At 38.4% G+C, this 14,030-nt stretch overlaps 1 protein-coding gene across 4 annotated transcripts in view; it reads left to right on the forward strand.

The window, feature by feature from the left end:
- The window catches only part of Ctnna2 (catenin alpha 2), a 1,084,017-nt gene that overhangs the window by 401,162 nt on the left and 668,825 nt on the right, over positions 1-14,030 (forward strand). Inside the window, exon 1 of one of the 4 annotated variants that reach the window (XM_032906323.1) lies at positions 2,120-3,792. The exons of the other annotated variants lie outside the window; for them this stretch is intronic. The gene's annotated coding sequence lies outside the window, so the exon portion shown is untranslated. Of the gene's footprint in view, positions 1-2,119; positions 3,793-14,030 lie in introns of those variants that run through there. 4 annotated transcript variants of the gene reach the window in all.

A 14,030-nucleotide genomic window follows, 5' to 3' on the forward strand; every position in this document is an offset into this window, starting at 1 on the left:
CATACACATGCACATGAATATAGATACCCACAGAGTCTAGAAGAGGGCATCAGATCCTCTGGAGCTGGAGGTATGGCATCTTTGAGCCACACAGCAAAGGCGCTTGGAACAGGACTCTAGTCCTCATGACTGAGCAACAGAACCTCTCTTTTTCTTTTAACATTTAAAAAAATTATTTGTTTGTTTATTTATTATTTATTCATTTATTTATTTACAGTACACTGTTGCTGTCTTCAGACACACCAGAAGAGGGCATTAGGTCTCATTACAGGTGGTTGTGAGCTACTATATGGTTTCCTGTCCATAAGCACCCCTGTCACCTTCCCCTCCCCCATATGGATGTTCCCGCCCGCATCCACCTGCCTTACCGCACCCCTCCAACCTTGGCAGAACCAAGGACTTCCCCTTCCACTGGTGCCCAAACAAGGCTATTCTCTGCTACATATGCAGTTGGAGCCTATAGCAGAACCTCTTAACCTCAAACTATTTCTCCAGCTTCTTGCTTTGTCAACTTAACAGGATTGAGACACATCTAGGGGACTCCCAAAGCACATTTTTGGGTGTATCTTTAAGAGTGTTTCCAGATAGTGTTGACTGATGGGGATATGACCAGTTCTTAATGTGAGTGGGATTATCTAATATATTAAAGAGCTAGGGAGAATAAAAGAAACTCAGAAAACTTTTATATCCTTAAGTTTCCGAGGGTGTTTTGCTACAACAATGAAACATTTGACCAACACAGAATGTGTAAAAAGAAAAAGAATATGCTTTCCCCAAAAACGACTGCTGCCAAATCGTCCAGGACTCCTACAGATCGAAACTATTTCCTCCCCACTCTCAGGAGCTGCTTGGATCTCTCTCTCTCTCTCTCTCTCTCTCTCTCTCTCTCTCTCTCTCTAATTTGAAATTCAAAAGAAACTTCTGTGTCTTTTATTCAAGAGCCTGTATTTCTTCTAAAACACAATCTCAAATATCTTTGGTCTGCTGGATACCATTGTCCTCTCATCAATTAACTTCATCCCTTTGTCATCCACTAAGTGGGGCAGAATGACCACCCTGCTATCTTCTGGTTACCATGTTTTGCCTTATATAAGAGGGCAGTGCTCCCAAAGTGGATTCTCAACTTACAAGCATTTACGTTAAGTGTGTGAGTACCTTCTCTGTGCAACTGGGAAGGTTTCCATAGGATTTCTGTTCTGTCAGGCATTAGACACAATAATAATAGGTGACAGGCCATAGCAAAGAATTGAGGACATCAGTAAATTACTGTGCAGAAAGCAATTTGACATCCTCTCATCCTCCGATGAAAGCTAAATGTGAGATCTAGGTGTAAATGTCTGAAAGAATTGAAAGTCACACTTAAAGGGGAGAGGCCCTGGAGTGTAAAGAAATCACTTCTTCCAGAGGGGTGAGACTTGGGTAGTTCCCTGAATAGACAACATTGTTTCTTGTCAAGATTAATTCATCTGAGAAATTTCTTGATCACCTTTCAGGAGCCTATCAATTTAACAAAAACCTTTTTAAAGTGGCTTCCAAAAGTTGAGCTTGTATCAGCACAATAGATATGAACCTACAAACTTCCTCCTTGAAGCAGTACACAATACTGGGGTGATTAGGACCAATTTATAATCCTTGGTCAGCTACCCTATGATGGAAAACTATCTAGTAAGAACTTGTGTAATTAACTCCTCCTTGCCTTAGTGTTTTAGTTGATTTTTGTTACTGTTTGTAAACTCAAAGCAAATAGGAAACTGGAGAGATTAGTCACTTGTCAAGAACACATTCTGCTCTTTCTGAGAGCCTGGATCCCATTATTTACTTTAGGCAGTTAACAACCTCTTGTAACTCCTGTTCCTTTTCTGGCATCCTCAGGTGCTACACTCATGTTCACAAACCATTGCTCACTATATATGCATACAATATATGTGTGTATGTGTGTATATGTGTGTGTGTGTACTTATTTAAAAATAGAAAAAGACAAGTATAAAAAAATAATCAGATACTTTCTCCCCTAGCCTTCACTCAAAAATATGCCTAATTCTGATAGGTGAGGCAGAATACCATATAATCCCTACACCCAAGAGGCCAAGGTAGAAGGAACACTATTAGTTTGAGCTTCATAAAGACACCCATTGCAAAAAAAATTTTTTCTTTGAATCCAGTTCTTTTTGCTTCAATAAGATACACATACAGTAGTACTAAAATGAATATATGTCTATATTGCTTTACATTGGGAGCCTGTGTCCCGATGGATGCTATTTTTAAGGTAAGTCTTTGTCCCCCACACGCTAATAAAGAATATCCGTAAAAGCTAGTTGTTGCTGCTTGTTTACATTAAGGTTCACATTTAGTTAATCACACAACCCTTATGATCTCATTCATTCCATTAAACTTGAGAAATTTGATATTGTTACCCCTCTTCAAAAATGGAAAATAAAGCTTTAACATATTGCTCCTGAATCATACAAGGGGATACCAGAGGGAATTGAACCCCGGTCTCTCGCCTGAGGAAAATGTTGTACCTCTGCAATAAATGTGTGGTATGTAAGAAGCAATGGTGCCCTGGAACACATTCCCCAGACGCTGTGGCTTCTATCGTTTTATTCGTTATCTTCTGACTCTGTAGCATGACCGGGGCCTGGCAAGAACAACTCATTGTACATCAACTGGGGCAACCCTACTGAGGCTAGAAGTCTTATCAAAGGTGAACACACTGATGTAGCCTACTTCCTGGTTTGGTTTTCATCTGGACTAGTTGGCTGGGTAGCACTGTTTCTCTGCAGACTTTCTTTTGTAGCTAGGCTAGCAAGAGATAAGAGATACCAGAACATCTTAAATGTTCTTTGATCTAGCAGATCAGAAGGCTGCTCTGTTTAAAAACGAGGATACCAAGCAAAGCAAATGAATTATAGCTTTTCTAGCTTGGCTCCATGTTGGTAGTCCATCACAAGAATCATCCTGATGCCCATAGTTTTATTGTTTCCATCACAGAATCCATTAAGTACATATTTTCTTACCATATATGAGGCATAGTGGTGCAGTTTGAAAATATACAGCCAAGGCTGACCTTTGAAGTTCAAGAAGAAATCAACCAATTTGAATTACCAGAGTTACAAGGAAAAAATGAACCATGAGTTAGAAGAGTTGGTGTTTTTATTCTGGGTGTGGTATTGAGAGCAACAGTATCTCAAATACTGAACTAAAATATGAACTCTCATTTTTTACTGGATGTTTTATTTGCTTTGGTCATTTAACTTGCATGATGTTCACATGGAAGAAAGGTGCTCCACAAATGTATACAATTTTCCCTGTGAAGTCAAATGAAGGAATAAACATTGGTTAAGCTAAATTGTAAATGGAGTCAGACGTAGAGATGTCTCAATTAACATGTTGGCGTTTATCCCAAGAAGAGCAAGAAAGCTATATACCTTTTTTCATTATAGAAGGTAGATCAGACAGTTTTGTTCCTTAAATAGATCACATATTTTCATTGCTTATTGAAAGTAATGAGGGAGTGTGGCTGAGGGGGCTGTGGTGGTCCTGGTTATTTATAGTGTGGTGTTAGCTTTCACCCCATGGAGGACTGAGTGTCAACTAAGCCTGTAATTTACATATATTTGGAATGCTTTTAGCTCCTCACTGCCTGTTGGCATGGCAACAGGACAAGAGTTATGATGTCAAAGCAATATGAACTGATGATTGACCTAAAATTATTTGGAAAACATTCCCATTTTAAGTTTCCATTGAGAGTGGGAGAGAAAGGAGGCACGTGGCAGCTTCATTGAAAAGAAGGTAAAAACGATCTACTTTTCTTAGTTTCCATTAAATTCATTATTCTTCTTTCAATTTAAGGTAAAATGATGACTTCCTCTGCTGTCTTGAGCATTTCTTTCCGGTTTAGCTACTCTGTTCTTCTCACTTGATTTCTTTTTCTAATCTAACTGAAAGTGAATGGTTGGGGTTGGCAGACTTTCTGTTTGGTTATTTAGTTTTGGTTTTGGTTTGATTTTGTTTTCTTAAAGGCTGCAAATGAAAAGCAGGCATGTGGATATGGGAGCCCGAGGATGGTCTCAGGAACATGCAGGTCCTACCTGAAATGAGGCTGGCCTTGAGAAAGGACTGGCATCAATGCCAGGAGGATATGAGGGGGTTGATACAGCTGATTACTAGTGAGTCATCGTTATTATCATCACTTTCCTATATAGAAGACAATGGAGCATTCTCACAGATGAGGAAGATAAGTTGCCCTGAAAGTCACTACGAGATAGAGCAGATACCTATAAGGAAAAATGAAAAACTCTGCCCCTACTAACAGAATAAGTAGCATTTGCTCATCTATAGAACATAGCAGTAAGTTATCTCAGCCTATGAGTCTCATTTTAATTTGTCTCTGTTTTATTTAACCTCAGTTTATTAATCGCTAAAAATATACCGAGATATTTAATGAATATGCTAAAAGCTGGGAGAATAATTTACTGATGGGATCAAAAGAAGTGATCAAGGGAAGTTTGTAGGTGGGATCAACACATTTCATGCTTCAAGTATCTCTTTCTGTATAACTTAAAACATATAATTTGGACATCAAGCAAGACTCCAGATTATGGTTTTTATGTGTGCCACCAAAACAATTTTCATTATCTAGTTAAGTCTCAAATGGACCATTCCTTATGCAATGATTAGTTTTTATTGTCAGCTTGACATGATCTAGAATTGCCTCGGAACAGAGTTTCAGTGAAGGATTGTTTAACCTAGGTTGACCTATAGGTATGTCTTTGGAGGATTTTTTGTTTGTGTTGTAATTGATTTGATAATACCTAGCTGTAGGTGGCACCATTCCCTCATCAGGAAATCCTGGACTTGGATTTTGTAAGACAGTGTGCTGAACATAAGTAAGCATATATGCATTAATTTATCCTCTCAGATTATGAGTAGTATCTGACACAACTAGTTGTTTTGTGTTCTTGCTTTGTAATGATGGACTATAACTTGGAATTGTGTGCCAAGATAAATCTTTTCTCAAGGGTTGCTTCTGTCCAAGTCGTGTGTTACAGTAAACCAGGAGACCTTGATAGAATTCTTTACCTTCTGCCTTAAACTCTATCCCTTAAAAGAATCCATAGCTAAAGAAGAATTTTAAATGTGATGAATTTACCATTTCTTTCTGTTTAATATTATTAGATTTATATTCCTATATATTTTTGAAAATATTCATTAAAATCCTACTATATAGGATATTATTCTGAATAAAAATTAAATGAAAGGGGTGAAAATCCCTGTCATTAGATAATTTGTATTTTAATAAATAAGCCAGATCCGTGCACAAGCTAAGATTTATAGAGAGATTAAGATGTAAAGGAGCCAGCTTGAAGTGGGGAGGCTGGGGTTGAGAACACAGGCTAACAATCATTAGAAGATGAGTGACTATTCATAAAGATATCTGAACAACATCAGCTCAAGTAGAAGGAATAGAAAGTTTCAAGGTCAGGAGGTCCAGGCTGTCCACAAAGAATCAGAGGTAAGAAAGCCCAAAGCAGTGTGATAGATGATGAACGTTAATGAACTGCCTTATTATTTCCTGTTTCCAAATACTTTCAAGAATGAAAGCGCATGTACATCAAGCCTTGAAAATGAATGAATGAGTCATTTGCATGTGTGTTTAAGCTCCTCCCTTAGACATTTTTTTGGTTGGATATTGAGCTAATGCAGGTATTGTTCCTACCTGGACTCATTGGGAGTCATGAAATCTCTGTTCAGCTATATGAAAGGTAGAGATAAAAGTCAAACCCAGTTTATGACACCTCCATGTGAACATGTGACCCTAGACAGTGTCACACAAGGTCTCATTGTCAAAGGAAGACACTTGTCTTGTTATCCTTGTCATTGTGCTCTCTGCTTTAAAAGATTTAGAGGTGATACAAGTCTGTAATGCAGAAGACAGAGATTATTGTAATGTTGTACATTCCCTGCTCTGTCTGGGTCTACATTCTAGGCAAATTTTGTATTGTTTTCTAACGTGTCTGTTTCAAGCAGCTTTTTCTGTGGGACTTTTTTTCTGTCTTGATGATTGACAAACATGTTTGGATAGCATTTAGAGGACCGAACATGGGTGTTTTTTGCTTTTTATTAAAGCCTCTGACTGCATTATACTCATAGAAGGGGTTCAGGGAAAGTCTGTTCTCCCAGTGGGAGAGAGGAAACTCAAATCCCATCTTTCTGACCAGTAATCAAAGTCCTACTGACTCGGGGCTTTGTTTCACAGGCTGTTTATTAGGAAGGAGGGCACCAGTCCAACTGTCTTCTAAATCTGCCCATATCTAGCTAGCTAGGTAACAATGGCTTCCCTCAGCACGCACACAGAGCCATCCATCTTGTTGTAGATTCGCCAGTGGATACCACCTGGGTATCTTCCATTCAGTTTAGTTCTGATATGGTACTGCCTAGAGATAATATCTGACATCATAATGTGACCACACAGCCTGGCCCCTTTCAGATGTCAGTTGCAAACACAGTGCTGCCCTATTTTCTGATCAGCGTGTTCAGTATTTTGGTTACCTCCTACCTTCTCCTTTGGTTTAATTAAATCTCTGGAGTGTCATAGAACTCATGGAGATATTTGACTTATATTTTCCAGTTTCATATGAAGGATTTCAGTGGAAATAAGAAAAGTTAAAGGACATGGGAAAGGGTTCAGGTGAAAACCTAAATGGAAGAGATGTGCAGGGCAAGGCATTTAGGAAAGGGTGTGGAGTTCCCCAATGCTCTCTAGACATACTACTCTTAGAACTGTCACCCTTTCCACTGGCTGGACACTTCCAAATGAGCCCTGTCCTTCTGAATTTACGTGTGGGCTTCGTTATTCCAGCATGGGTCATTAAACCATCAACCATTAGGGAGTCACTTTCTCATGAGCCTTTCTCTTCTTCCCACAGGATAGGTTTTCAATCCCAACCGTCTTCTAATGTCTTAGTCTTTCTTGGTACCAGCTCTCATCTGAAGCCCTCTACGGTCTCCTCATTAATGCACAAATGACACTAGTTGCACTTGTAGATGACCAGTTTGGGGAACTTTAGTGTAAGGACAAATCCCAGTCATATGTCTTATAATCCCATAGGGGAAACATATTTGAAGCCTTTATAATCTCCAGTGATAATCTATGTAATTTTGTATGAATGTTGTGAATGTCCATCTTTGTTATAAAGCAGATTTTTCTTGTTTGTCTTTCTTCACTGAACTAATCTGAGAAACTGAGGCTTATTGAACAGGAGATTCATGACAACTGAACAGGAATAAAACTTGGACGGCCATCCCTTCAAAGAGACTGGCAGCTGAATGCTCAGAGTCCTGAACTGGAGGACTCCCTGCATTCATTACCTTTCAGATTACCGTGACAAAATAATCAACAAAAACAAATGAGGGAGGAAGGGTTCATTTTTATTCACTTTAAGAGTTCAGCAACTGTTTTACACTTTCTTTGCTGGGAAGTTAATGCTTCCCTGGCCAGCTGAGCCTAGTTCGTTTGTCACCTCTGGACCTACTGAAATTTACCCGTGGTCTGTACTAGCTGGGTCATTTACCAGCTGTGGATTCTGAAGAGTAATCTCCATCATTGAGGGCCATCAGTCTCCTGTCCCATACATACTAATTCTAAAGCTTAAGGAGGTCATCCAAAGCCTTGACTGCTGAATGCCTTCATCTTGCAGCCCAGAGGCATTACACAGTTTGCTGTCCAATAAAAAAGGGGATGGGGAGGGTTCAGAAAGGTTAGAGAAGAAATGACTGAGATTTGAATCTGAATATTTGCTTTGGATCATGCTAGCACCTATGTGGAAGACCCAGCATCTCCCATGGGAGAACTGCTCACAAGACTTGCTTACCAAGAAGTAGTAACTTAGTTGATGTGGCATTCACTCGCTAGTGTTCCACAGTGCTTCACAATCTCCTTCTGATTAAAAATAACTTTTACCGAGCACTATCAAATAACATGTTAAATGTTGTATGAATTATGCCACTTTTGTAGAACTATTCAGATATATACTTTTGCCCTTGTATCCCTTTTCTATACAAACAAAACAAAACAAAACAAAAAACCGTCAGGCTGTAGAAGTTTAAAATATACCCAAAAATCTGACTGTAGATCATTCTTATAGGCTGACTATTTTATGATACAACTGGAGGGGTCAGACTCACTCATGGATGAAACCTGTGTCTCTGTAAAAACTCTTGAAAAAGCTGGCACAAAAGCTGTAAGTGAACAATGGCAGTTAAAGAAGACACATGAGGTGATGCTGCAGAAACCATCTAAAACTATGATGTATGAAAAATGGCAGAGTTTGCTTTCTCTCACAGTAACTTTCCTGCCAGCTCCTGGAGGACTTTTGGTAGATCTTCTGTGCTCAGTCTGGAGACTTTGTTAGCTTAATTTTAAACTTCATAGTTTCTCTGACAGAAGAAGAGTTTCTACGAACTAAGAGAAGGCGATAGGATTATCTTCCCATCTTAGTATCAAATGACATATTGCTCGTACTTTTATCTTACGGACCAACAGTTAATACATGACATCTGTCTGTCTATCTATCATCTATCTACCTATATATACCTATCTGTTATCTATTCATTCATCTATCCTTTTTGAATGCCCAATAAGAGAGAGGAATATGATATTATCATTTTCCGTAGTTTTAATATTTTTCACTTAAAACCTCTTTATGAACACAAGTTAAACTTCTAATGATATATTTCTTAAAATAGAAATGTTAAAAAGTTATTGCTAGGGCTCCCTTTCTCTGATTAATTTTTATTAAATTTTATAATTACGGATATAGCTTGTCTTGAAAGTACATGCCCATAATCCTAACGCTGAATTGGCTGAGGCAAGAGGCTCAAAGTTCCAGGCAAGATAAGACTAGGTAGCAAGACCTTGTATCTAAAATAGCATCCTTATTTATAATATTCTGTTGAAATATATCTATAAACCGTTATAATATTAATATTAGTTATTTATATATTATCAACTACAGTGATGTAAATTTCTTTAAAAATTATTCTCGGATTCCTTTAGGAACAAATGGTATGGCCAGTGAGATAGGTCAATAGGTAGGGGTACTTGCATATAAGACTGACAACCTGGGTTGGATCTCTTGAATTCACATAAAGGAAAACAGAGAGCTGACTCCTGACAGTTGTATTTTGACCTATCCATGGTCACTGTGGCATATGAATGCCACACACACACACACCACACACAAATAAATAGATTTTTAAAAGAGTAAAGGATAATGTGAATTATTGTTATACCCATCAAAGGCACATTTTGCTAATTTAAATAGACATGTTTTTCATAATGTTTTAGATAAATAAGCAATTAGAAATTAATTTAGAACCGAAGCCTGTGTAATCAATTTGTAGTGGTGCTTTGGTATGTGAGTAATTAACTGGAAGCTTCTACGGGCTGCTAACTCATGTTCTCCATCACTCCCTTGCTATGGCTCAACACTGACTGCATCTTTTCCCTCCTCCAACTATCAAGCACTCCAGGCTGTCCTCAGCTCTCCGTTCTGAATAAGCGCCCTTGTGTTCACTATTCTTTACTGCGCATTAGAATCTGTGTTTGCTGGGGCTCATTTATCAGCCGAGTGCGGAGAGATTCTGAGAGATGTTTTGTCACTTCGTTGTCAAAATGATGCATTCACTTGTGTGCCGGTTTCTTTGAAAGAGCTTGAGTTGCACGTCGTTCGCAGGGTAAAGCATGGGGATAAGTGAGACAAAACTAAATAAACAGAGAAGTGGGAGGGAAAAAATAAAGAGCTCAGAAAACCCAAATCCGAGTGCACATGTTCTGCTAGGAAGCCAGATAAAATGTCTGTGACGGCTTGTCTTGCGGTTCATTCATCACCTGCTTGGTTTCTGCTGAGACCGTGTACACTCCAATTCTTGTTTGTGCACAGTAAAATGGGAAAATGGGTTATTTCCTTTCTGCTTCACTGGACCACATAGACCCTTCTGCAAGAACCCGGTGGGCAGGCATGGACAGAACATGGTCCCACACACAGCTGCAACTCTGAATAATGTCACAATAAGGATTCAAAGAGAAAAATAAAACCATCTTAGTTCTTCAGCCCTCAGTCTTGCCTTGGGCTTCATTCTGTGTTGTTTTCCAGCTGCTTTGTCTGTTCACTTGCCATGAAAATAGAAAAATACAAACAATGTGGTATCTGTAATTCACTACCAAACATGGTCTGCAGGTAACACAACTTTCACTCTAACAACTGTTCTCTAAGACAATCAGAAGGTGTAGAGTGCAAATAGATCTGTTTAGCAGTTAGAAAGAAATCTTATAGACTCTGGGATAAACTGGTTGCTATTATTATAATCTTTATTTTTAAGCAATTTTTTTCATTAAGAAAAGAATGTTTTTTTAAAAAGTAAATTACTCATTAAAATATACCCATTATTTAATTTGTATAATTTGATGTTTGGATTTGGAAATAGAAACCCCTGAAATGTGTCTTTCATGAAGAGATGTCATCATTAAAAGAAAGATCCTGAGTGAGCTTTTGTTCAAACTCAGGTTTATGTTGTTTTGGTTCAATTCCTTAAGTGCTTTGAATTACAGTCCTCATTAGAAAAATTAGGATACTATAATAGGAACTTCAAAACAGTGTTTAAAGAATTAAATGTAAAAATTACTTAACCAAGGCACTGTCTCTTAGTAGATGGTGGTGGGGGAGGTGGGGGAGGTGGGAGAGGTGTTGGAGGAGGGGGAGGTGGTGGAGGTGGTGAATGTGGTGGAGGTGATGCTGCTCATGGTGAAGATGGTGGTCCTTGAGTCTGGGTCATCTTGCATCTCTGTCCTGCAACTTACAACATAGTCTAGACTGACCTTAACTGTGTGATTCCTCTGCTTTAGCGCCCCGCCCCTCTCACCTCAGAATGATACTATTTACCCTGATAAGATAATACCGTCATACTTGGATGATGTGATAGGTTTTAACAATGCTTTACTCATGGCTTTTTGATCCTTTTAACAGTTTTTCCTACTCTATGTAGAATGCTGTGTATAAACCATGCACTGGGGGTGGTGGCGTCTCCTACAGGCATATTATAGGATTTTTGTCTGTCTTCTTCCTTGTGTCTCCTTTTTCTTCTTTCCATACACGGTACCCATTCTTGTGCCTTTTACAAATGTGTCATTAGTTGTATTGAATTTCTCTTTGTTCCTCCTCAGACAGGTATGTACACTAATTTGAAACCCACTTTCCTCTTCTGGTTTTCACCCATAGACCTAAATAAAAACTCTTCCAATCAATTGAATATCCTATCCCTGTGTAATCAAGTTAGTGTTGGTTAATAGACATGAAGGTGTTTTCCAACCTAGTTCTCTTTAGTAATTAATTAATTATTGATGGATACTCATGTTGGATTTAACAAATATCAAGGACTCATGCCCCCAAATGATACAACTCTAGATTATGCCAATTCAGTAATTTCAGGATTCATTCCATAGCTTAAACAATTAATCAATGACCCAGCAAGATGTCTCAGCAGGTAAAGGTGCCTGATGCCGAGGTTGATTACCTGAATTCACTCCACAGGATCCATGTGATGAGAGGGAAATAGCAGCTCCTAACAGTTATTCTCTCACCTCAGTATGTATGCCATGGCATATGAGTTTTCTCCTCTCCTCTCCTCTCCTCTCCTCTCCTCTCCTCTCCTCTCCTCTCTCTCTTTCTCTCTCTCCCTCCCCTCCCTCCCTCTATCTCTCCCTCCTTCTTTCCCTCTCTCTGTGAGTGTGTGTCTGACACACATACACACATCAATAAATAATCAAACACAACTCCTGGAATACAGAAGATAAAGTCACAGCTTGTATTGAACTTAGATTTGGCTGGAGAAGACAGAAAACAAGGAAGTCCAAAACTGAACATACTCTTAGAAACTGTGAAGTTATCCCTACAGATGCAGACTGAGTTTAAGTTGCCTCATTTAACCAGCATGTGGGGTGCTCTTCAAGAGAGCTGAATATTAGCAACCCATTGGAAATGTGTTCTTGGATTAAGGGAAAGACCAGTAAGGTCAAGTTGCAGCAACTCATGTAACACCTTCAAAAAACAATGTAAAGCTTACTATGGCATATGTCATAAGCAAGATGAAAGAGAGAGACATGGAACACACAACCTCAGAAGAAATCCCATTTTCTCTTTTCTGTCCTTAAATTCTCTGTTTTCAAAGAAGAAATTAAAAATGGATCCTTAAACTTGTGTTTTTAATTACTGGCACTCCAAAATACTTACTTCATACTGGTTTTTATGTCATTTTTTTCTCCTGTAGGTTTAAATAAGCATTGAAAGGGTAACCTGGGAATTAACCTACATTTAAACCAAGTTTCCAAAAGAAAATATAATTTAATTGCATCAAAACTTCTGTACAGTAGTTTCCTTTTTACTTGAGGATAACCTGTATTAGAGTGTCATTGCAAGCAAGAACTTTCATTTATCATAAAACCTCATTACTCCAAAATCGTGAGTCTCATTCTGATGTGTTAAAGAATACCTTTGTCCTAGTGTGACGACACTCTGCAAAATGCCCCATAAGATTAGATTAGCGTAAATATGTTCAGTTTAGTTCTTTTTTGTGGAAACGCCAACATATCAATGCAGGCATATTTTATAAATTACCAGTGAGTTTTCATCTGTTCATACAAGTGGGACTGGAAGGAGCTTTGTTTGCATACCTTCTTCAGAAGAATGCCAGAGGAAAGCCTTGATTGGCAAATGAGTACCATTCAGAGAGATGAAAGTGTGGGTTACAAATGATGCATTGCCCTAAACTCTCATTTTGTAACAAGTCATAAAGGAGGAGATAATGTTCATTTGTTGTTTAACATTCAGGTATCTGCTTTCCATCACAGAACTCTTATTTTCAACGTTTTCCTTTACAAGTCATCATTGTTATTTTCTGCTTTCTGTCAAATTTGCCAGTCAACTTTATACTTAAATGTACAAGATTTTTGAGCCAACATTCATTTTAGGAAGTACCACTGGGTAAGGAGTATTCAGTCTTTTAACTGCTTCCCTCAAAGACACCCTTCAATCTGTAACATAGTGCTCTCTCTAATAGTCCTACTGTGTCAGCTCATAATCTCGTTTGTAAAAATCTTATGAAGGTACCAAGCAAACTTGCTAATATAACTTTACATGCTAGATGTAATTGTCACCATGGAGGCCTACTGCCTCCATCTGCTAACCTAGACCTAGTTTTGGAAGCTTCTAACCTCTTCAAAATCTAATCCAGGCCTAGAATGTTTTGAGTTTCTGAGACTTGTTGTTGATTCAACTCAACCCTTCCTAGTCCCAAACTGCCTGGATGGTTCAATTCAGCCTTTATGGCTCAGAATCCCTCCAAGCTGACTGACTCAATCTGGTTTCTATCTCCACCTCTGACTGAATTGCTCTACTTGGCTTCATATTAACTTTGACAATATATTTTAATTTTCTGTCTTCTTCTTATTCTCTGGTTTGTTCACTCTTCACCTGTGTCTAGCATTTTCTCCCTTTGCAACATGTCTCTCTATAACTGTCCCAGTAAAACTGTCCTCTTTCTTCTTTCTCTCTTTGCTGCTCTATCTTAAGTAGTCACTCTTTTACCTCTCTTTTCATGCGAATTGAGCATATCAGATTCTGTCAGTTCTTTCTCTTATTCATCACTTTTTCTGCCACTCAATTAGTCATCATGTTGAAGCATGGGTTTCTTCCTTCTACAAACTAACTTTACCATCATTGTTTTCTATGAAAGGTAAAGGTAAAAGTGTACTATGAAAGGTAAAGTTAAAGGTGTGTACTACAGGGATGCCTGTATTCCAACTACAGGCATTGAAGGTGGATACTAAGAGTTGAGCCACAACTCAACTGGAAACGTGTTTTTAATTTTTCAGTAAATAATACAACTTCAGTGTTTACTGTGTGATGAAACATCCTGCAACACCAACTACATTCACAGGCAAGATCATTTATATGTCTGCTTTGATCAATAGA

Source organism: Rattus rattus, chromosome 6 (assembly GCF_011064425.1).
Source record: "Rattus rattus isolate New Zealand chromosome 6, Rrattus_CSIRO_v1, whole genome shotgun sequence".
Classification (NCBI taxonomy): domain Eukaryota; kingdom Metazoa; phylum Chordata; class Mammalia; order Rodentia; family Muridae; genus Rattus; species Rattus rattus.